This window comes from Puma concolor, chromosome A1, assembly GCF_028749965.1.
Source record: "Puma concolor isolate L17-30 chromosome A1, mPumCon1.1.hap2, whole genome shotgun sequence".
In the NCBI taxonomy this organism is placed as follows: Eukaryota; Metazoa; Chordata; class Mammalia; order Carnivora; family Felidae; genus Puma; species Puma concolor.
Window position 1 is genome coordinate 228,536,442 of NC_141667.1, and position 25,123 is coordinate 228,561,564.

At 37.7% G+C, this 25,123-nt stretch overlaps 1 long non-coding RNA gene across 6 annotated transcripts in view; it reads left to right on the top strand.

The window, feature by feature from the left end:
- The window catches only part of LOC147584824 (uncharacterized), a 92,933-nt gene that overhangs the window by 59,574 nt on the left and 8,236 nt on the right, over nt 1-25,123 (top strand). The gene's annotated exons all lie outside the window — the stretch shown is intronic.

Consider the following 25,123-nt stretch of genomic DNA (forward strand, 5'->3'; position numbering starts at 1 on the left):
AAATGTTCCAATCCAAATTTATTATTTCTTTGGTATATTTTAGGGTATGGAGCACAAAATTATTTCTGTCCCCTGTATCCTATAGCTTTCAGGACCAATCTCATAGAAGTACAGGATATTTTTAATTTAAGAAGTACATAGCTGCAGTTTTCTGTGTTTTATTTTTTGCTGAGGACTCTGGTATATTTAAGAGAAGAAAGAATCTGGATAGAAATGGTATTTCTATCATTTGATGGATACCTATGTGTGTTGTTGCTGTAACTATTTCCAGATATTTTTGCCAAATTTCAAAAAATATGCATTTATCCACTGCATAAAAAAAAAAAAGAAAAATTTGGCATGATTTAAGGTTCTTGAAAAATCTGATTATGGTATTAACTTATCAAAAATTTGCATGTTAAAATTAAACTCTAGCTGAGCAATAAAATTTATGCTGTGATTCTGATTCTTCAAGAAAGATAATTAAATTCTTAATTTTCCTGTGAGCATTTTCCATTTGGTAACTTAAGGGACTAGGGCTGGAGCTGGAGGCTGATGACAGTGGCACTTCCATGGGGGACAGGATTCAGAGGGAGCAGGAATCAGACTAGAGGAATGTGGAGTGGTGCCAGAATGACATTCCAGATACCAAACCAGTCACTTTGTAGCTAATCAGCCTTGGAACACCACTACAAAATGGGGTTAATAATACCCGCTTCACAGAAATAGCAGGAGGGCCAGAGGAAACCATGTGAGGAACTGTCACAGAAAGTATTATACAAATGAGTTATTACAACCTGGGGAACAGCAGGGGAAGATAGGACAAGGACAAGTCAATTTTGTCCTCCCCATCCCCAAACCCACTAAACTATCTTGGTCACGGATGATGTGTGCATGGAACAGAAATTTATTCAGAATATCTGTATTAATGAGGATGCTTTTAGTTATGACAGAAAGTAACGCATTTAATTTTAGAAACAAACGAATTTATTGGCCCATGTAACTAGAAAGACTTAGAGACTCTTAAAAAGATGTCATCAGGAATCTTTGTCTCTTTCAGAGCCTCTTGGCTCTGCTATCCTCTGTGGTGTCTTCATGCTCAGGCAAGCCCTTTCCAAGTGTGGCAAGAATGGTCCCAGCAGCTCCCACCTTATCAGGATTTTTGTGCCTGAGATCCCAAGACAGAGACCCTCTCAATTCTATCAGTCCCCACAAAATGATTCTGTATCACCTGGAGAAGAAAGGACAGTTCCTAAAATGACAGCATTTGAAAGATTATGGGGGGAACAAAATGTATCAGATATTTAGTATGCTGGTTCAAATGAAAATAGATCATATTCTTGAAGAGATAAAGAGGAATCTCACAGATATCAAAAGGCACGAAATAAGATACAACTGGGCCACAAAAGGACTGGATCTGGAAAGTCTGACCTAGGGCTAGATCAGGTTGGGTTCCCCAGTTTTATGTTCCCATAGCATCCTGAACTTTGCCTATCATAACATTTGTGAAACTTCATCATAATCACTTTCTATCAGTCCTTTCTGTAGGACTTCAAGCCCCATGAAAGCATAGACTTTTATTGTCTCATTTGCTGTTGAATCCTCCACATCTATGGTAACAGAGATCCTAGTAGGTTCAGCAAATATTTGAATGGATAGATAGATAAATGAGGCTGCTCTCTCCATCTCTATGGTACTAAATAATCTATCATCCCTGCACGCTTGCTCCATTTATCTGCTTCTTTGTGTTATGCATGGGCACTTCTGTTCTCTCAAGGTATGTTTGTCATTGGCTTCGTCCTGCTATAGCAATGGCTTGGCCATGATTTTGTATGTTCTTTGGCCCCACAGTCTCTCAGATTCCCAAGTTCAAATTTAAGAAAGAGAATAAAATTAGACAGATTTGGGTCCATTGTCCATGACTTATCTAAGCAACTTCAGATGGCGGTGGAGATGGGTTGTCACAGACTATATAGGGTTGTGTAAACCTGTGTCTTCAGTAATAGCTCTAGTTCTAAGTATATTCATCCCTCAACACTCAAGTGATTTACAGAGGAAAAATGATATAATAAATTTGTCTCAAGTCAGACTTAAGTAAGTATGATGCATCCCAGTCCTTACAAGTCCTCCTATTGTCTTATACACCATAAGTGCCTACAACTTGAATATTATCTAAGTCTACTGTAGGTAGTATCTAGATCTTTCTTGTATCATAACTATGATACCTCCTGTCATCTATTCATATACTCACTCAATAAATAGTCCCTGCAATAGACTCTAGACTCCAATCTCGAGAAGTAGAGGAAGATACATATGAAGTAAATGATGTTGACCGTATCCTTGAGATCATTCAGTCAGTATTGGTTGAGCTTCGAGCCCCTAGTACATGTTAGAAGCTATGCCAGAAGCTGGGAGTGAAAAAGGTAGACAGTCCCTGTTTGTGCAAGCATACATTAGTGGGAAAGATAAATAATTTAATTATTATAACATGTCAGGAGATCTGTGATTTAGGGAGAAGACGTAAGGAGGCAAATAAGAGGGGGATATAACCTCAACTTGGGGACTAGGGAAGCTTTCCTGAGAAAGTAGCCTGACTGTGGGCATGGGAACGAGAGAATTGGAGGGAAGTGTATTCCAAGCAGGGAATATCATGTGCAGAGGCTAGAGGAACTGTAAGAAATACATAAACGTTCTCTCTCTCCTCTCTCTCTCTTTCTCTCTCTCTCTCTATATATACATATATATGTATATATATATATATATATACATATATATGTATATATATATACATATATATACACACACCAGGGTTTTCGGAGAGTCATTTTCATTTTAAGATATGATATCATTTCTTAATGATACATTTCTATTATATGTAGTTTCACCATGCTTTCCTCATTTGACTATATATATTGGGCATCCCTCCAATCAATTAGTGAAGATCTAAGTCATTCTTTCAATGGTTTGCACAGTATTCTGTATTGTAGATGCACTGCAAGTTGTTCAGCTATTCCTGAATGGTTGGATCTTTCTTTGTTCCCATCTTTGCCACTAAAACAGTGTTACATAAACATCAATTCTTACATATGCTGGAAATTTTTGTTTTCTAGGATTGCTGCTGCTGGACCTAACACGTGTATTTTAAATTTTAATAGACATACCAGTTGTTTTCCCCAAATAGTATAACAATTCGTATTTTTACCAATTTGTTTGAAGGTAACTTTTTATGGGATCCCTAACAACAGCAGATATCATCATCCTTTTAAATTATTGTTAATTACGTGATTGTTAGTTAAGTTATATTTCCCTGACTTCTATGGAGGTTAAACCTCCTTTCATGTGCATACTAATGATTTAATTTGCCTTTCTGTGAATTGTCTATTCTTATTGCTTCCCTTTTCTGTTTTTACAAATTTCTGTGAGATCTTTGTTAAATGAAGATATTAATCTGTTATATATGTGTAGGATTTCCCCAAGACACAGCGCCAATAGGATGAAGAGATAGATAGATAGATAGATAGATAGATAGATAGATAGATAGATAGATAGGGACAAGATCAGATTTCTTACAGGAATCGACTCACATGTTATGGAGGCTGAGAAGTCCCACTGCAGGAAAGCCAGTGGTGTAATGGAGTTTGAGCCGAAAGGCTAGGAGGTCCAATGTCTAAAGGCAGTAAAAGATGAACATGCCAGGTCAAGAACAAAGGGTTCACCCTTCCTCTGACTTTTTGTTTTATTCTCACCCTCAAGTATTGGCTCATGTCCACCCACATTGGTGAGGGCAGATCTTCGGTTAGTCTACTGGATTCAAATGCTAATCTCTTCTGGAAACATCCTCACAGACACATCCAGAAATAATGGTTTACTAGCTATCTGGGCATTGGTCAAGTTGACACAAAGAAGTCACCATCACACTTAGTTAAATATATCTGTCTTTACTTTCAGAGCTTTGGAGCTTTGGGCTTTCTACTTGGTTTAAAGTCTTCCCAACCCTGAATTTTCCTTTTTATAAAAGACTAATTATATTATTTTTACATGTAAGTTTTTTATCCAATTTAGAATTCTGCTTCAGGATTGTATGAGATAGGGGTCTTACTTTATTTCTTTCAGATGGCTAATAAATGTGACATTATTCATTGTTTAAGCTATACCTTTTTCACAGAATCGAAACACTATCTTTATAATAGATTAAAATCTCCAACATATTAGTATGTATTTTAGGATTTTTTCTTCTATTCCACTGATATATTTATCCATTTCTGTGTCAATACTATACTATTTAATTACAGTGGCTTTATTATATATTTTTATATTCAGTTAGGCAAATCCTCGTCTTCATTTTCCTTATAAATGACTTTCCTCATTATTCTTGGACATTAATTCATCTTTGCTTTATTTATTTATTTATTTATTTATTTATTTATTTATTTATTTTTAATTCAAGTTAGTCAACACACAATGTACTATTGGTTTCAGGAGTAGAATTCAGTGATTCATCACTTCCGTACAACACCTAGTGCTCATCCTAACAAGAGTCCTCCTCAATGCCCATCACCCATATAACCCATCCTCCCACCCACCTCCCCTCCAGTAACCAGCTTGTTCTCTATATTTGAGTCTCATATGGTTTGCCGCCCTCTCTGTTTTTATTTTATTTTATTTTTTCTTCCCTTCTGTTTACATCTGTTTTGTTTCTTAAATTCTACAAATGTGTGAAATCATATATTTGTCTTTCTCTGACTGACTTATTTTGCTTAGCATAATACACTCTGGTTCCATCCACGTTGTTGCAAATGACAAGATTTTATTTTTGATCACTGAGTAATATTCCATTGTGTGTATATATGGCACATCTACTTTATCCATTCATCAATCCATGGACATTTGGGCTCTTTCCCTAATTTGGCTATTGTTGATAGCACTGCTATAAACATTGGGGTGCAGGTGCCCCTTCGAATCAGCATTTTTGTATCCTTTGGATAAATATCTAGTAGTGTAATTGCTGGGGTTTAGGGTAGTTCTTTTTTTAATTTTTTGAGGAACCTCCATATTGTTTTCCAGAGCGGCTGTACCAGTTTGCATTCCTACCGGCAGTGCAAAAGTGTTCACCCTTCTCTGCATCGTCTCCAATATTTGTCGTATACTGAGTTAATTTTAGCCATTGTGACAGGTGTGGGGTCGTATCTCATCGTGGTTTTGACTTGTATTTCCCTGATGATGAGTGATGTTGGGCATCTTTTCATGTGTTTGTTAGCCGTCTGGAAGTCTTCTCTGGAAAATTGTCTATTCTTTTCCCCATTTCACTGGATTACTTGTTTTTTGGGTGTTGAGTTTGATAAGTTCTTTATAGATTCTAGATACTAACCCTTTATCTGATAGGTCATTTGCAAATATCTTCTCCCATTCCATCTGTTGCCTTTTAGTTTTATTGATTGTTCCCTTCACTGTGCAGAAGCTTTTTATCTTGATGAGGTACCAATTGTTTAATTTTGCTTTTGTTTCCCTTGCCTCTGGAGACATGTCAAGTAAGAAGTTGCTGCAGCTGAGGTCAAAGTGGTTGTTGCCTGTTTTCTTCCCTAGGGTTTTGATGGTTTCCTGTCTCACATTTAGCTTTTTCATCCATTTTGAGTTTATTTTTGTGTATGGTGTAAGAAAGTGGTCCGGATTAATTCTTCTGCATATTGCTGTGCAGTTTTCTCAACACCATTTGCTGAAGAGATTTTTTTTCCACTGGATATTCTTTCCTGCTTTGTTGAAGATTAGTTGGCCATACGTCGGTGGGTCCATTTGTGGGTTCTCTATCCTGTTCCATTGATCTATGTGTCTGTTTTTGTGCCAGCACCATACTGTCTTGATGATTACAGTTTTGTAATACAGCTTGAAATCCAGAATTGTGATGCCTCCAGCTTTGCTTTTCTTTTTCAACATTACTTTGGCTGTTCGGAGTCTTTTCTGTATTCCTTAATTTCTCTTTCTGCTGCTTCATTATTGATGTATAAGAAATACAACAGATTTCTGTACATTGATTTTATATCCTGTGACTTTGCTGAATTCGTGCATCAGTTCTAGCAATTTTTTGGTGGAGTCTTTTGGGTTTTTCATGTGGACTATCACATAGTCTGCGAAGAGTGAAAGTTTGACTTTTTCCTTGCAATTTGTATGCCTTTTATTTTGTTGTTTTTGTTGTTGTTGTTGTTGTTGTTGTTGTTGTTGTTGTCTGATTTCTGAAGCTAGGACTTCCAGTACTATGTTGAACAACAGTATTTGAGAGTGGACATCCCTGTCATGTTTCTAACCTTAGGGAGAAAGCTCTCAGTTTTCCCCCATTGAAGATGAAATTAGCTTTAGGTCTTTCATATATGGCCTTTATGGTGTTGAGGTATGTTCCTTCTATCCCTGCTTTCTTGAGGGTTTTTATCAAGAAAGAATGTTGCATTTTGTCAAATGCTTTTTCTGCATGTACTGAGAGGATTATGTGATGCTTATCCTTTCTTTTATTAATGTGGTGTATCACATTGATTGAGTCGTGGAAATTGAACCACCCCTACAGCCCAGGAATAAATCCCACTTGATAATGGTGAATAATGTATTCTTTTAATGTATTGTTGAATTCAATTTGGTAGTATCTCGTTGACAATTTTTGCATCCATGTGTTTCTTGGATGCCTGCATTTCTCCTTTTTAGTGGGGTCTTTGTCTGTCTTTGGAATCAAGGTAACGCTGGCTTTATAGAATGAGTTTGGACACATTCCTTCCATTTCTATTTTTTGGAACAGTTTGACTGTTCTTTAAATTAACTCTTCTATTATGTCTGGTAGGATTCCCCTGGGAAGCCCAGGACTCTTGTTTGTTGGCAGATTTTTTATTATTGATTCAATTTCTTTGCTGGTTATGGGTCTGTCCAAATTTCCCATTTCTTCCTGTTTCAGTCTTGGTAGTTTATATGTTTCTAGGAATTTATTCATTTCTTCCACATTGCACTATTTTTTGGCATATAATTGATGATAATATTCTCTTATAATTGTATTTCTGCAGTGTTGGTCGTGATCTGTCCTCTTTCATTCGTGGTTTTATGTATTTGGGTCATTTTGTTTTTCTTTTTGATAGGTCTGGCTAGGGGTTTATCAATTCTGTTAATTCTTTCAAAGAACCAGCTCCTAATTTTGTTGATCTGTTCTATTTTTTTTTTTAATTTCAATATCATTCATTTCTGCTCTAATCTATTATTTACTTCTTCTGCTGGTTTTGGGGTTATTTGCTGTTCTTTTTACAGATCCTTTAGATATAAGGATGGGTTGTGTATTTGAGACATTTCTTCCTTCCTCAGGAAGGCCTGGATTGCTATATATTTCCCTCCTTTGACCGCCTTTGTTGCATCCCAAAGGTTTTGGACTATTATGTTTTCATTTTCATTGGTCTCCATGTAATTTTTTATTTCTTCTTTAATCTCTTGGTTAACCAATTCATTCTTTTTTTACTGTCTATTTTTGAGAGAGAGGGGAGGGAAGGGGCAGAGAGAGGTAGATAAAGTATCTGAAGCAGGCTCTGTGCTGTCAGCACAGAGTCTGACACAAGGCTCAAACAAGATTTTGAACAATTCTTGATATCATAGAGTAAATACTACTTTATCATAGGAAATTGTTTTCTTTTGGTACAATGCTGAAGTCTATTTGTTAATATTTTAATAAGAATTTTTGCCTCTCAATTCATGTTTTATATTTTTCTACAGATTTTTATACCATATAGTTATCATACTTTATTCTTTTATCTTACTGTGGTAACTGTTAATTTATTCTAAGATTTCTTTATTCTTTTTCCTTATTTTTTGGTGACTTGGTGATGTTACTATTAATTGCCTTCTCACCTCTGCCCCTTGCATTAATTTAGAAGTTCTCCTGAAGTTTTCCATTCAGCTAGTAGTTATACATCTCTCAACACTCACAAATGCCTATTTGTATATTATTGTATGAGAATAAGAAATTATTTCCCCCAATTACCCCAAGACTTTTGCCCCAATCCAACAGGCATTTTAGAATGTTTTTACTTTTCTCATGCTAGTCTCCCCCATATAAATGGAACAGGCAGAAAACTTTTACCTTACCCCTTTCATCACTACCACCCCACCTCCTTGGTTTTGTTGAGATAAATTTTACTTTCCAAACTGTTAGGTTTTCACTTGCAGCATAACTGGTTTTTTTTTTTTAAGAATCCTTACTTAGGGTATATTTAACACTCCGCATTCTTATCCATTTAAGTATGCATGTTGCAAGGTTAAAATCACTGCTGTTCCCTTTTATCCTCATCTTTCCTTTTCTTGAGGTCTTTCCTCTTATTAATTTGTGGTTTGGTTGTAGGTATATTTCCAGTATTCTTTTCAGTGGGAGTTATCTGAATTCCTGCTTTTTGGAAAATATCTTTCCTTTAATCTCCTGGTAAGTTGTATCTTGAGGGACTTTAGGATTCTTGGGTTACTTTCCTTTTCTCTCTAGATTAGGTGATAGTAATCTATTATTTTCTGGGTTCCTCTGTTATGTGAAGATGAGAATTCAAGGCTCTCTAATACTTTGTTTTTAGCTTCTCTTAAGTTCAGAAATTTTACTTGAGTATGTTAAATGTGCATCCTGCTTGGAACTCAGCAAGCCCTTCCAATCTGTTATCTTCCATCAACTCAGGGACATCAGTTTTCTTTTCTGTGCATAATTACCATCTCTCATCAGTCTGTAACTTTTTTCCTGGAATCCCTGTCATTTTTGCATCATGTATCCTAGGTCTGTCCAGCCAGTCTCATGCTTTCTCTCATAATTTCTAGCCCTTTGAATGGAAGTTTTTCAGTAATGGCTTCCACTTGATCTTCCAGGTTATTCATTTGGGTCTCATTTTTTAAAACACACAAAAAAAACACAAACCATGGATTTGTGTTCCTTTGTGTCTTTTTCGGGGGATGGAGAGTACGGTGAAATTAACTTGCCCCGTGTTCTGCCATTAACTGTTGTTGGTAGTCCTATTACTGCTGCCTCTGCCCAGATATAAATTTTCATACCTGGATATCTATATGTATCTAGTAGACACATATCTAGTAATAGCAGTAGTAGTAATACTAGGAGTACTTCAGCTTGGGTTGATAGCTGTCTCCATCTGCAGTTTCGTTTCGCTAGAAATCCTTTCTTCTGGATGTTTTAAACCAAGCTTCCTCTCTCTGGTTGCTGTGTCATCCTTGGATAAGTATATTGTTTTCTGCACACCATCACTGGGGCTCGGGTCCTGCTGCTGGGATACTAAATTTCTCTACTTCCAGGTCTCCTCAGCTTTAAAGGAAAGCACTTGGTTAGTCTCACAGGCAAGGAGGATTCGATACCAGAGAATTAGTTGTTGTAGGGGGCTATGAAATGCAACTGAATGAAACTTAAACTAAAGTATTCATTTCTAAAAATTGAAGAGTAAGTACCAAATAATTTCCACTTAACATTGTTCTAGATGTGCTACTGAGACTGCATAGCTTTTTTTTTTTTTTTTTAATTTTTTTTTCAACGTTTTTATTTATTTTTGGGACAGAGAGAGACGGAGCATGAACGGGGGAGGGGCAGAGAGAGAGGGAGACACAGAATCGGAAACAGGCTCCAGGCTCCGAGCCATCAGCCCAGAGCCTGACGCGGGGCTCAAACTCACGGACCGCGAGATCGTGACCTGGCTGAAGTCGGACGCTTAACCGACTGCGCCACCCAGGCGCCCCGAGACTGCATAGCTTTTATCTGCATATTACAGGCTCCTAAACAAAGCACTGAACTCCAGCAACCAGTTCAAACCCAGCCTCCACTGCTAACAACTGAGGATGGGCTGTTCCCTAACCTCAGCATGCCCCAGTTTCTGCATCTTTAACAAGGGATAAGAATACTTGTCCTACTTATTTGGTGACTTATTTGGTGACTAAAATGAGATGACAGAACAAATTTTAATGTGGTGTGAAATACAAGGTATTGACATTATCGTAGGACATCAGCCTTAGTTTATTTTAAATATGAAAATACATTCTTTCTTATGTGAGGTTTTGATATCTTACATACCTAGATCCTACTGTTAAAGTCTTCTTGCTCCTTTATGTTAGTCTGCAAATAAGAAAAAAAAATGACAAAACTAATTTGTGCTAAATTTTTACTCTGTGGCAAGTACACTTTTGTTTGAATCATTTCAAAAACGTAAAGATTATCCCCATTTTTCACATAAGGAAACATTAGCAAGTGCCGGCTCAAGAATTTGAAGCCAACTCTCCACAGGGTGCATGGGCAGCGGATCGCTTAAGCATCTGACTCTTGATTTCAGCTCAGGTCATGATCTCAGGGTTTCTGAGTTCCAGCCCTGTGTCAGGCTCTGTGCTGACAGTGTGGAGCCTGCCTGGGATTCTGTCTCCTTCTCTGTCTGCCCCTCCCTGCTTGCTCTCTGTATCTTTCTCAAAAATAAACTTAACAAAAATAAGAATTTGAACACAACTCTCTTGATTGGTACTTGTTGGTACTTGCTCTGCAGTCACCCGAGCTCATTAGTAGCTCCCTTCCTCTGATGTCCCGTGTGCCCCATTATTAGGGTCTGTTCCACATTTGTTCATGTTTGTTTGCATGGCTTCCTTAGAATTGCTCTCCAATTATCATTATTATTATTATTATTATTATTATTATTATATTATTATTATTATTATGCCTCATTGCCTCAGTTATACCCTGTCTTCATTACATGTCCCTCTCCACCTGTGCTTTCTCTCTCCTCCCCTTGACAGGCAAACTTAGTGAATCCATTTCTATACTTGGTCTCTCCTCTTCTTCCCACTCTTTCTCCTCTCTAATCTATTCTATTCTTACTGCTTCATTGAAACTGCTCTCTCCAAGGTCACCAGTAGCCTCCATGTCCCTAAAATGAGTGAACACTTTTCACTTACTATCTTATTTTATTTTTCAGCAGTATTTTACAGTGTTAACTGCTCCTTATATTTTTCTATACGTTTTACCCTCCTGATTGGTCTTGTCCCTTCAGTAGAATTTCTTTTTCTTCTCCAAAGACTCTTTCGTTCTCTAATGTTTTAAAGATGGGTTTTCCTCTGAGTTCTGGTTATTTGTACTCAATTCATTCTCCCAGGGGAATGGTAGCATTGTGATCTATATGCTGGTGATACCAGAATCATTTACCCCAGATTTTTCTGCTGACCTCCAAACATGAACGTCCAGACCAGCAGCCATCTCCATTTAGAGGCCTCAAGGGTGCCTCAACTTCACAAGGTCTACAATTGAATATTCTATGCCCTGTTTCTCTAGTTCAGTAAATGAAAGCACCACCTACCCAACTGTTCAGATCAAAAGCCTGGAAGTTTTCCTTGACGAATCATCCTTCTCCTTCATCACCCACCTTCAGTTGGCCCCTAAAATTTTGATAAGCATCTCTCAAATCTATCTTCTTTCCTTCATTGCTACAGCCACCATCTAGTCCAGGCAACCCTTGCCTGCTTGGTGCTCTGGTTTCCCTTGAATTCGTCATTCGGTATCCAGAGTGAGCTTCCTGAAGTACAGATCCTGAGGGGACCAGCAAGCAGCTGGGGGCCTAGTTGGGTCTTTCAGGTCCAGATGGAGAGAGTTAACACAGTAGTTCTTTCCATCTGGACTTATAAGGTTGGAGCCAAGAGAGGGAAGTTCAGAACACAATGACTTGGGATTCCTGAGGTCAAGAGATTGGTAGATTGTGATTTTCTAAAAGGATCTGATGCTCATTCTGGTCCCTGGAGGAATTATAGGAAAGCTGAACAGGTGGTTTATATCCTTCTTGCCTCTGAGACTGGCCAAGTGTGAGCCTTTGCAGCTAAAGAGATACAGGAACAGAGAGATTTAGTCCTGCTACTAAACAGCAGGACCTGAGCCCCAGTGATAGAAGATTAACCTATATAAAATGAGTTTTTCTTTTTTCTTTCTATTTCTTTTTCTGCAACATCAGAATGTATTGCTACATTTATTTCCAGTCAAGTCATGGTAATAGGTTTTAGTTCCAGGTAAAGGGCATCATTGCCAATTAGATGCCATGCGATGCATGCCTTAGCATATAGATGCCACCTTCACCCCTTCTCCTGTCTCCTTATGGAGAAGCCTCTCTATTTCTCTTTTTCTCTGAGCCTTATGTAGTCCTCAGCATTAGTCCGACAGATTTTGAAATGTAAAGGTCTAATGCTTTTCTTTTTGAAACTACCCTTTTGTAGTCTAAAATCATGTCAGGCCTCCAACATCTCCCATAGGAGCTTTAACAATTGCTTGTTTAACTAGCCTCCCAGTGTACATCCCATTCAATCTACCCCCCTCTTTGCCTCCAGAATCCTCATTTTGATCTGCAGATTGGATCCTTGCTTAATACTTCAACAGCTATCCTTTGCTTGCAGATTGGACCCTTGCTTAATACTTCAACAGCTATCCTTTGCTTATAGAAAGAAGTGCAGAGGCTTAGATTGGCAAACAAAGTCCTTCACCACCTCTTCTACCTGCATTGCACTCTATCGTCTATGTTGAACTACTTGGAGTCCCAGCATACATTATCATTGCTCCATTCATCTACACTTTTGAATACCTTTTTGTCTTCTTAGAGTTCTCTTACACCCTCACCTTCAGGGAAAACTCTGTTTAACTTAAAGACTCGGTCAAAGATCACACTGAGGAGCCTTCGTACACCTCCAGGTTAGATCTAATTCCTCCTACCTTGGAGTGTGTGTTTGTAACTTGGTATTGTACAATGTTGCTCTCATCACTGGCTGTGGAAATACCTTTTTATTAACATGTCTGTGTCTTCTACTAAATCAAATGCCCTTTGAACCTTAGATGGAGCCTGGTACCTCATAGATGCTCAATAAATGCTTGTTTTGAAAGCTATAGATACATATAGATGCAGACATAGGTATACAGATGTAAAAATGAGAGAGCACTGTGTGACTTGTCTCTGTACTGTCTTAAAAGTTAAGGATATTAAGCCTATTTCCTAAAACATTGACTATACTCTCCAAATTTGTCAAACTAAAATTTAGCCTGGTTTATAATGATGTTTAAGTTTGCCTTTATATTCACCCAGAAAGGTCAGGCCTGATCAGAGTAGGGAATGGACCCAGAGAGTAAAATAAAGAGGGGAGAATTCCTGCAATCTGCCTTTCTGGAGCCGAACTCTGCTACAAAAGAGGCCTGTTAATATAGTGTGGCCATTTGGCCAGGTAGGAAAAGAAAGCCTATCTGTATAGCTTTACACAGTATCCCAAGGGTTGCACACTATCCCTGGCAGCCGAGAAGCTGCCAGTCCAAAGTGGGACAAAAGTTTCCACCAGATAAAGCCATTAACATATAGAACCCATGCACCAAAGCCCAGGTTCAGCCTCACACCTGTTTGTACCTTCTTACCCAACTTCTGTTTGTTTCGTTGATGTCTGTGATGCTGGTTTGTACCCTTGCACCTTCTGGAGACTCAGAAGCCTGCTGCCAACTATGCTCATCTTCCTATGGTTCCGTTGAGCTTAACTGTTGTCTGTTTGGCAGTGGTTTCAGGACAACAGAGACCTAGGTGTTTAACCCTTGCTTGGTTGGCCATATGCAAGATCACCTACCTCACTGTGTAGATTCATATCACAGCAATGTGTGATATGTGTGACCAAGGTAATTCAAACAATTTTTGAATCACTTGTGACTTGATCTGAGGAAGGTGGTTTAAGATTTTTTTTCCCCAGTAAATCATAGTAATGCCTAGAAGTTAACAGAAAAAATTGAAGGAGGGAATTTTAGGTTCACTCTTCCTTTTATGGAGAACGATGTCCACTGGTGAGAAGACTGTAACTGAAAACACATCACTTCTGTCAAGCAAACTAGAAATATTACTAAACCGATCGTAGTGGAAATAAGTATTTGTTTTTAAAGACACATACACAGGTGATATTTAAACATTTTTAAAACATTCTTTATTTTGGATAAGTGTGTCTTTCTAATGCTCTTCAATGACATTTTTAACTTTGGTCATGAAAAAATGGCTACCCTTGGGACAGAGAATCAAGTTTCAACAATATCTTTAATTTTACACAAAATTCCATATCATACTTACATACAGATATATACTTTGGGTGAATATTATGTTAAAAAATTTTAATCTCTCCAAAGAAAATTTTTTTGGGGAGGTGGAGAAAACCTTTTTTTTTTTTTTTTATTATTTGAAAGATATTATATGACCATTATTTAAGTTTTTAGAAAAATGTGAAAAAGTTTTAAAAACACAAAATTCACCCATAAGCACCAACCCCAGAAATAATCTTATTAATATTTTTGTGTATTTTCTTCCAGTCTTCTGTTTTTAAGTGTTTATTGACTATTAGCCAGTTTGGGATTATTCTGTGTATATAGTTTTATAACCTTATAGTATCTAATATGATTTTGTCTGCATGTTCACTTATTTAAAGTCTATATAATTATCATTTGAATGGTTACATTATATTGTGTAATATGCATAATAATGCAGAAGGTACCATCATATGCAGTTTCCTCTATTTTATGGACATTTAGTTGCTACCTTTGTTATTATAAATAATACATATGAATATTTTTATAGATAAGAATAGTTGTCTACGTTCATGATCATTTAATTTGTATAAACTCCTGAAAGTATACTGGGTCAAATGGCATGGAAACATTTAAAGCTCCAATGTATTTGGCTAAATTGCTTTCTAGAATGGAAAAGCAATTTATACCCCCACCGGCCATGTTAAGTATTATTTTTATATAGCTTAAACTTTTTCTTCTCACCGAAATATAATTGACAAACAATATCCTATTAGTTTCAGATGTGCATCAGAGTGATTAAATATCTTTATACATTATGAAATGATCCCTGTGAGTCTAGTTTCCATCTATCATCATACAAAGTTATTATAATATTATTGACAATATTCCCTATGCTGTTCATTGCATCCCCATGACTTATTTTATTTTGTAACTGGAAGTGTGCAACCCTTAGTCCCCTTCACCCAGTCTGCCCTCTGGTAATCAACAATCGGTTACCTGTATTTGTAAGTCTGTTTCTGTTTTGGTTTGTTTGCTTGTTTCTTTTTTTAGAATCCACATATAAGTGAAATTGTATTGATGAAGTGTAGAATCAGAAAAATGTTCACCTTTAGCCCAGCAACCTGACCTATGGCCTGTATAGTTTTGATAAGGATCAAATAAATGCTGGTTGCTATATTCTTAAAGGGTCTCGTGATAGCCTGTAAATCTCATTGATAGTTAATAACAAACTCAATGATAAATACCAGAGAAATCTTGCAAAAGCAGTTTTATGAGTAGAATTTTTGAAGAAGACATTTATGATCTAGTACTCCTTGTATGTCCCCTCCCCCTTGAGCACTAAGCACATAACCACCAGCTTCATAGAGCATAAGTGCAGCTCTTTCTGCCCACAGGTCCTATCCCTGTGCTACTTGAATAAACCTACTATGTTGCACAATAAAATGTCTCAAGGATTCTTTCCTTTTTTTTTTTTTTAAAGTTTATTTATTTATTTTGAGAGAGAGAAAGAGAGAGAGAGCACACAAGCCGGGGAGGAACATAGAGAGAGGGAGAGAGAGAATCCCAAGCAGGCTCCTCACTGTCAGCACAGAGTCCCACAAAGGGCTCAATCCCATGAACCATGAGACCATGACCTGACCCCAAATCAAGAGTCCAACGCTTAACCAACTGAGCCACCCAGGTGCCCTCGAGGATTATTTCTTGACAACAGTGTTCAATGATCCCAAAGCAATATGGCTTTTGTCTTTCTCTGTCTGATATATTTCACTTAGCACAATACCCCCTAGGTTCATTCATGTTGCTATAAATGGAAAGACTTCATTCTTTTTTATGAATGAATAGGATTCTATCATACAAATATACCACATTTTCTTTATGCATTCATCTATTGGTGGACATTTGGGTTGCTTCCCTACCTTGGCTATTGTAAATACAGGCTTACTTTGGAGAAATTGTGGGTTCAGTTCCAAACCACTGCAATAAAGCACGTGCTACAATAAAGCGAGTCAAATAAAGTTTTTGGTGTCCCAATGCATACAAAAGTTATGTTTATACTGCAATGTACCCTGGTAAGTGTGCTATAGCATTATGTCTTAAAAAAACAATGTGTATATCTTCATTTAAAAATGTCATGGGGTGCTCAGTGGCTCAGTCAGTTAACCGTTGGACTTCAGTTCAGGTCATGATCTCATGATCCATGAGTTTGAGCCCTGCATCGGGTTCTGTGCTGACAGCTCAGAGCTTGGAGCCTGCTTCAGATTCTGTCTTCCCTCTCTCTCTCTCTGACTCTCCTCCACTTGTGCTCTCTTTCTCTCTCAAAAATAAATAAATAAATAAATAAATAAATAAATAAATAAATAAATAATTTATAAAAATATATCACATCACTAATAAATGCTTTCAGCAATTTGTAATCTTTTTACTGGTGGAGGGATTTGCCTCAATGTTGATGGCTGCTGACTGATCAGGGTGGTGGTCGGGGTGGCTGTGGCAATTTCTTAAAATAAGACAGCAGTGATGTTTGCCAAATTGAACTGTTCTGATGATGCAGAAAGATGGATGCTGTAGGGTTAGAGTAAGTGGATTTCTTTCACTTATGGTCTAGTTGTTATTTAAACTACTAGGGTTTTTTTTGTTTTTTGGGGGGGTTTTTTGCTGTGCTCCAGGACAGATGAGGCTACCCTTAGTGATATCCTTCACTAAGTGCAAATCAAGACTTTCATGCTTCAGTATTTGAGCTTAGATAATTTTTTTGAAAGTCCACAATTTGGAAATATAACTATTTCTAAAAGTGATGTAATACAGTCCATAAAAACTCTTTCCATGCTGTACTTACATCCATCCATGGATAAGCAGGTGTAGCACAGTACCTCCACAGAGGAAGCATTTGTTAAACCTGCAACAGATATAGACATGGTAAGGAAGGAAAGATAAAGGGGTCTTTGCAATGATACAATGAGAGTCCTCACTTTGGGGAGTATTCTTGGTGTATTTAGGTTTTCCCCAGTTAGATACCAGTTCTGGTTCTCACCGTCTGCTTCTACTCTCAGTACTGGTGGTTAGCAGCACCTTAACACTTACCTCGATGTTTCTAGGAGCATCAAAAAATAATGAAGGAGCAGAGGAATGCAAACATTAGCTGCGAGCAAGGTGACAAATTCACTCAGCTATAGTCGAATATGGCTTAATAAAAGGCAATATATGATTGTCTTAATGGATTTTAGGTTGAAGAGTATTTGGTGACGATTTGGGAAAACTATAGCCAGACATCCTCCTACAAAGTTCCCTGGGATCAGCACTGGCCACCTTGCTGGCACTGTCCACCTTGGAAATTCGGGACAATCCCACTTAATTTTCTTAAAAAACAAAACAAAAAAACCCCTCAAATATCACTGACTCCTTGGCTGCTAGTTAACATTCTAATTATCAGTTAACACCTTAGGAGGGATTTGTACACTGTCATGTGGGAGAGAGACCCAGTAGGAAGGATGGCCTCCCATCGGCTTATACATCTTGCATCTTTTACCCAATTTATCCTCACATATCCTGCCCTGGAGGACAGTAACAGTATATTTTCATATTACGAATGTGGAAATTCTGAAAGGGAATAGAGAAAATGACTTGTCTCATGTCACAGAGCTAATTAAAGGGAGAGCTGCATCTGGGCCCTTTGTCTCTGACTCCCTGAAGCTTATGGCTTCCAATTTTGAGACAGCCTCATAAGGTGGAAGAAATTCAGCCAAGAAACCATACCAGCTTGCTTCTTCACCTGGTAATTATTGTCTGCAAAGAAATCAGAGCTTTGAAAACATCAAAATCAGCTTCAAGAGTGGGGATGACTGAGCAGTATACAAATCAGTAAAGTTAAAAAAAAAAAAGGTGATTAATTGTTTAAAAAATTTACAACCTCATTATAAGACTGGCCTTTTCAAAGGTGGTCTTATTAGTTTCAGGACCTTTGGCTATTTATACTGACAAAAATTGATTCTTTTTTCAGCTCATTCACAAAAATCTTCCTTCAAGTGCTTGGATTTCCATAGGAGACAAAAGGTCACATTCTTATTCATAACCAAATTCGAAGAGATTTTGAGCTAACCTGCACTGGGAAAGATATTTCTAACTCTAATAACACATTTACCTTCCAGAAAAAGAAACAAACGTGCCTAAGAAAATCTCTCTAGAATTTATTTGCCTGTATTTTTATCCCTTTTACTCCTGCCACCTTCCCCAGAGTGAATGTAACAACTTGTTAAAAAAAAAAAAAATCACCTGGACAATTCGAAAATCTAAAAAATAACAACAATAGAAAACTAATATGTGGTCAATGTAGAAAATTTGAAAAATACCAAAATATTTTTAATAAAACCAAATCACCCTAATATCACAAGCTAGAGATAATCACAGTTACAGTGGAGGAGTGATTCTATACGTATCCACGTGCACGTGCGTGTGCACACAAAGGGTACACGTGTATGCTGATGAATGATTGGGACCATATTGCATATACCACTAGGGATGGCAGATATAGAGCATGTGTACCACTACTTCCTGCCTTTTTTGCCCATGGCAGATATTACTGATCACAGCTTTCTTTCCTGCTGAGCCCAGATGCTATGTCAGAATATGCTTCAATGCAGCACTCCAGAAAGCCAATACCAAAATATTTCAAAAGCTGTCTCTGATGACTCCTGTTCTGTATCTTGATTTTTTCCATTAATATTCTGGTGTGAATTTTCTGAGATCACTAACATTATTTGAAATTTTTATATGACTGCATAATATTCATAAGAAGTATACAGCTATTTACTCCATAATGTTGAGTATATGTTATTCCATAAATTTTGCTGTTATAAAGAAAGCCATGGTAAATATCTTTGTACTTCAAATTTTGACTGAAACTCTTGACTGTTAAACAGGGACATTTTCCAAGTTTCCTTAGAAGTGGGTTCATGGGATCAAGGATTGAAACATTTTTTATTACTTCTCATTTATTTAGCCAAATTGCTTTCCAGAAAAATTGGACCACTTTCATGAGAAGGTTATTAGAATCTTGGTCTTAACATTCTTCACCGGCATAAAATATTAACATATTTCAAAATCTTTGCTAATTTGTTAAGGGGAAAAATGTATGCAGTTTAAGTTTGCAATTCTTTTTCCATTAATAATGTAAAGTATCTGTGTCTAGTTTTAGATCCTATTTCTATTGAGATGCTAAAGTTTTGTTATTGATTTGTATATTATAGACATAAATGCTTTGTGGGTGATGTTATTTCTCAGTTTTTTATTTAGCTTATGGTATTTCCTAACATCTGGAAGGTTTCAATTCTTTTTGTAGACAAATCTGTTTATCTTTTCCTCTGTGACCTCTTGTATTTCTTTATGCTTATAAAATTCTTCCCTGCCCAAAGAGAAGGAAAATATTTACCTAACTCTCTTTTCAGCATTCTTCTGGTTACACAAAGAACAGAATACATCATGACTGAAAAACAATATATTTCTTTAAATTTTCTAATGTTTATTTATTTTTGAGAGACAGAAAGACAGAATGCAAGTAAGGGAGGGACAGAGAGGGAGGGAGACACAGAATCTGAAGCCGGCTCCAGGCTCTGAGCTGTCAGCACAGAGCCCAACGCAGGGATCGAACCCACAGATTGAGAGATCATGACCTGAACTGAAGTCGGACGCTTAACCAACTGAGCCACCCAGAGAAACAATTTTTAAAGAAAGCCATGTCTGTGTCTTGTAAAACCTGTAATCATCAGGCCAGCCTTAGAAGAAAGCAGCCTGCTGTGTGCTGTAGCCTAACTGACCTGAGAAAATCTTGCATCAAAATGGCAACCTCCTCATCCATTGTTACGTTACTATAGATTTATTCTGTGGAGCCCCGAAGGTTCTTTGTTTCTTAAAGTTCTTCGTCCCTGAAGAGCATCATCTCAGAGTTATTAGCTAACATATTCATTACTCATTAATATTCCTTTGGATTTTCTGCCTGCCTAATAATCCATTAGTACAAGGTTTAGCAAAAATGATACCTCAAACTAATACTTTGGGTACCAAGGGAAGAAAGAGGCATAGATTCTAGAGGCTGAGAAATTTCTTGATTCACATCTCCTGGGATCTGACATTAATAGGCCAGTAGCCAGAATATATGATGATTTAGTGCAGTCCTTACTCTAGCTTTAGAGTGTATATGAACAGACTTTCAGGAATCCCTTTGATTCTATCATGGAGCTTTTATTTATTTATTATTATTATTTTTTTTTAATGTTTATTTATTTTTGAGAGAGAGAGCGAGACAGAGCATGAGAGGGGGAGGGCCAGAGAGAGACACACACAAAATCCGAAGCAGGTCCAGGCTTTGAACTGTCAGCAGAGTCCGACGCGGGGCTTGAAAGACGGACCATGAGAACATGACCTGAGCCAAAGTCGGACGCCCAACTGACTGAGCCACCCAGGCGCCCCTATCATGGAGCTTTTTTTTTTTTTTTAATTTTTTTTTTTTTTTTCAACGTTTATTTATTTTTGGGACAGAGAGAGACAGAGCATGAACGGGGGAGGGGCAGAGAGAGAGGGAGACACAGAATCGGAAACAGGCTCCAGGCTCCGAGCCATCAGCCCAGAGCCCGACGTGGGGCTCGAACTCACGGACCGCGAGATCGTGACCTGGCTGAAGTCGGACGCTTAACCGACTGCGCCACCCAGGCGCCCCTATCATGGAGCTTTTAATAACACATACTCCTGTACTGTTGGATCAGTGCCAGACTAAGACACTGTGTGCTGCTGTCACCCCACATGCAAGCTCTATTTTATTGGAATAGAACTTGCTCATTTGTACTTTCTGTCCCTGGAAGTATCCTGTTTCATAACAGTATAATCATCATCATCATCTGCCATTTATTGGGTACGTATTATTTATTAGTTAATCCTAACGATCACCTTATGCAGTTGATATTGACTGTTAGAATGGCTTTGTAAAGGAAGCTCTAATTCTCAGAGTGGTGAAAAGCCTGTTTAAGCACACATACCGTTTCATAACATATTTACAGGGTGACTTCTCAGTCCCAGGCACTGTTTCAAGAGCATTATCTTATTTAATGACCACAACAATCTTCTCAGGCCATTCTAGGAATGAAGACACAGAGGCTTACACAGATTAAATACAGTAACTTAAGTACAGTAACTTGCTCTGTGAGTGTTCCTCAACATGAGCAAACATTTCTAATACATTTTAACTTGATAAACGAGCGATCTCTTGCAATACAAGTAGTATGTGATGCCTAATGTCACGTGATCACAACAGAGCCAATGGTTCTTGAAATTCACTTTGATATACAAGTGCTTTGGATTACAAGCATGTTTTTGGAGCAAATTATGCTCAGAAACCAATGTATTTTTGTTACTGTATTTTGATTCAGATCACATGTAACTGGAAGGTTATAGAACTAGGATTTAAAGCCAGGCAGACAAATCCCTTTGGTTTCTCCCCTTCCCCATCCATTGCTGTGTTAGCATTTAAGTAGCAGAGGTGAGGTTCAAAACAAGCGCTACTGATTGCAAAGCTCCTGCTCTTAAACAGGGGAGTCTTCTAGATGTGGTGAGTAAGCAGCAATGTTTTGCAATCACTTGTGAACTGTGTTGTATCACATTAATAATTAAAGCTAATCATTAAAGCATGAAAGTTTGTGAATGTTGTACTTTGAAATCAATTAGAATGAATTAAAAGTTTCCTATAATGTCATTTTACTAATTTTCTTTCTTAAATACCTTCTTGAATGGGAAAAGGTGGGCCAAGGAATCCAGACAGGGCATAACAGGTATGGCTTATCTCTGCTCCATGATGTTGGGGTTTCACCAGTGGTTGGTGACTTGAATCATCTACAGCAGTGCTTCTCAAATCACTGGGAAACTTAGAGGCAAATTGTAGAGTCCCACCCCAGATGTACTGAACTAGAAACTTTAACAGCGGGACTCAATAATCTATGTTTTTAACAAGCCCTCACGTGACTCTAATGCATGCTAATATTTGAGAACACTGATCTAGAGATTCTTCTCTCACATGTATGCATTTCAGAGAGGATGACTCAAAATGAGAAGTCAACTGGGGGGATGTCAGTAAGAGCACTTACGCACTGCTGTTCCATGGATTTGGGCTTCTCACTCTGTGGCTCTTGGGCTCTTAGATTTCCTGAAAGGACACATTCAAAGAGCAAGAATTCAAAAGAGAACCAGGTGGAAATTGTGTGGCCTCTTCTGATCTAGCTCAAAAGTCAGGGTCACCTTCACTCTATTTATCTCAATTGGAGCAATCACAAGCCTACTCAGATTCGTGGGTTGGGGGTAAAGACCACACTTCTTGCCATGAAACATGTCGAAAGCTTTGGAGCCAATATTTTAAAACTTCTACAGGCTGCCCTCTGCCTTCTAGCCTGACAGCCATATGCAAGATATACTCATCCACTTGCAGGCTCCCCAAACATCTCACCGCATTTGGCATCAGGCTCAGACCTGAGGTCTATAGCAACATGATGTGACTAGTTGATGGTGAATATGTAGTGGTTAAAAATGCATTGAGAAACACTTATCTTCGCCATTCAGTTATACTTTCCTTAGGAGGATACGACTTTTTGAGTGCAGAGCTCTTACAAATGTGACTTTAAAAAAATCAATACATAACACAGCATAAAATATATAACAGGACCTAGAGTGTGTGCTCAGTCAGTTATTACTGAGTTGAGTTTTTATTGAACTGAGTTTTAAAATTTAATATTTGAACTTCTCCTGTATTCTATCACACATATACATGTAGGTTAGTGTAATGTTCACTTTTCCTTTTTCTATATTTAACACACTGCAACAAAGCACAAATCTCTAAGAGTCGTGGGAGACATGACATAGAGAAGCTATTATCCTGGGTATCTCCTAGCACTATATTTCTTACAAATAATTTTCACTTAGAGCTGAAGGAAGCAGTGGTTACCATAGTCTGAGACAATAGAGGCTGGTGACCTCTTGACTGGATCGCTTAAGTTTAGGTGAAAATAACTGCTGAAGTGCCTTATACTCACATTTTCTAAATTCTAAGTGACAATTTAAATTTGTCTTCTCTAAGGCTCATACATGAATTTTCAGGTGTTCAGTTTTTGCGCCAATTCTCAGTTTGATTTTACAACACAATCTAAATGAGGACTTTCAAGAATGTTTAGCAAGAGCTCATTCCACATACAGGAGTTAACTTGGAACCTGGTTTGATAATGAAATAAAACTCTAGTATTCATTTGTTTTTATTATCTGGTCGGTGATTTTATTAACCTATTTTTGATTTCTGGTGGCTGTGCCTTTGAGTTAAAACAAAGCATTAGTGTATCATTCCTCCAGCTTTCTTGCTATGCTCTGAAAACGATGCATTTCTATTTCTTAAGTTAACTGGATATATCCTTTTAATTCTTAACATACATATATACCTTAGTTTGCATTGTTAGGTTTTCTAGAAAGCATATAACGCAGATTTAGTTGTGTATGGTAAAGAATCTTATATCTTGTATCCCAGGTTATATGTTAACGTGAATTTGGAAGGGAACGAGGAGAAGACACTGGGGAAGACAGTGGGAAGTAAAACAGTTTAAGCAGTCGGTTGAAGGAACAGGAAATTATATAGGGATTAGATTTTATGTTTTTTTAAAGGTTTTATTTATTTATTTAAGTTTGTTTATTTTAATGGTTTTATTTATTTATTTAAGTTATTTTGAGAGAGAGAGAGAGAGAGAGAGAGCCTGTGCACATGCAGAGGAAGGGCAGAGAGAAAGAGAGACAGAATGCCAAGCAGGCTTTGCTCCATCAACACAGAGCCTGATGCAGGGGCTCAAGCTCACAAACGATGAGATCACGACCTGAGCCGAGATAGACAGTTGGACACTTAACTGGCCGCACCATCCAGCCACTCCTATGGATTAGATTTTAATGCCAAGTATTCTACATTGTCACCATCGGGGCAAAGGACTTTTGAGAGGCTGAAACACAAATTACTCTTGTCTAGCCAACCAGCAATTTCTACAGTAACTGCGAATGCATAGTGATTATTGTTTAAAATGTAGTTCAAGCAATTTAGTGCGGTTGCAAAGAAAGTGTGAAAACTTGTGGCCACCTATAATGTTACGTTGTGTGTTCATGCATGTGTACACACATTTGTGGACAAGTTACCAATGCAAGAAAGGAAGGCTCAGTCAGGAGACTATGTGTGGTATCGAGTCTAAACTCGATTGTTCCTGGTTTTCGGTAGTTTCCACGGAATTTTCAATGTTGTTTCTTTTGTTCTTATCCTTCAGCATCCTGTAAATGAAGCTGTTTCTTTAAAATCGATCCATTTACTGGAGAGTGTTATGCTCAGTGAAATAAGCCATACTGAGAAAGACAAATACCATATGTTTTCACTCTTATGTGGATCCTGAGAAAGTTAACAGAAACCCATGGGGGAGGGGAAGGAAAAAAAATAAAAAGAGGTTAGAGTGGGAGAGAGCCAAAGCATAAGAGACTCTTAAAAGCTGAGAACAAACTGAGGGTTGACGCGGGGTGGGAGGGAAGGGAGTGGGGGCTATGGGTATTGAGGAGGGCACCTTTTGGGATGAGCACTGGGTGTTGTATGCAAACCAATTTGACAGTAAATTTCATATATTGAAAAAACATAAAAAAATAAAATAAAATCAATCCATTTGTCATTCATTCGCTTACTTACTCACGTAGGCATTTATTGCACCAATATCATCAAGTGGGAGGCTGAAGGTACAAAGATGACTACAGCATGGTTTCTGTTTTCCAGGAGCTCACATGTATAGAGATAAGTAAATATATATATATTAAGCTGCAGTGAAAGCTTTGATAGTGGTAGAGGCAAGGGCCAGGACTGGGATTCTATATGTGTGTTACATTGTGCCTAGGAGTGAGGGATAAGGAAAAGCTTCACAGATAAGATAGCTCACATGGATAAAAACTGAAAAGAATCTTGAGGTAGGAGAGAAGTAGTGGGCGTTCATATCATTCTTTGACTTAAAAACGTGTTCAGTTCTGATTCTGTCATCTAGCACCTTATTGCTCTCT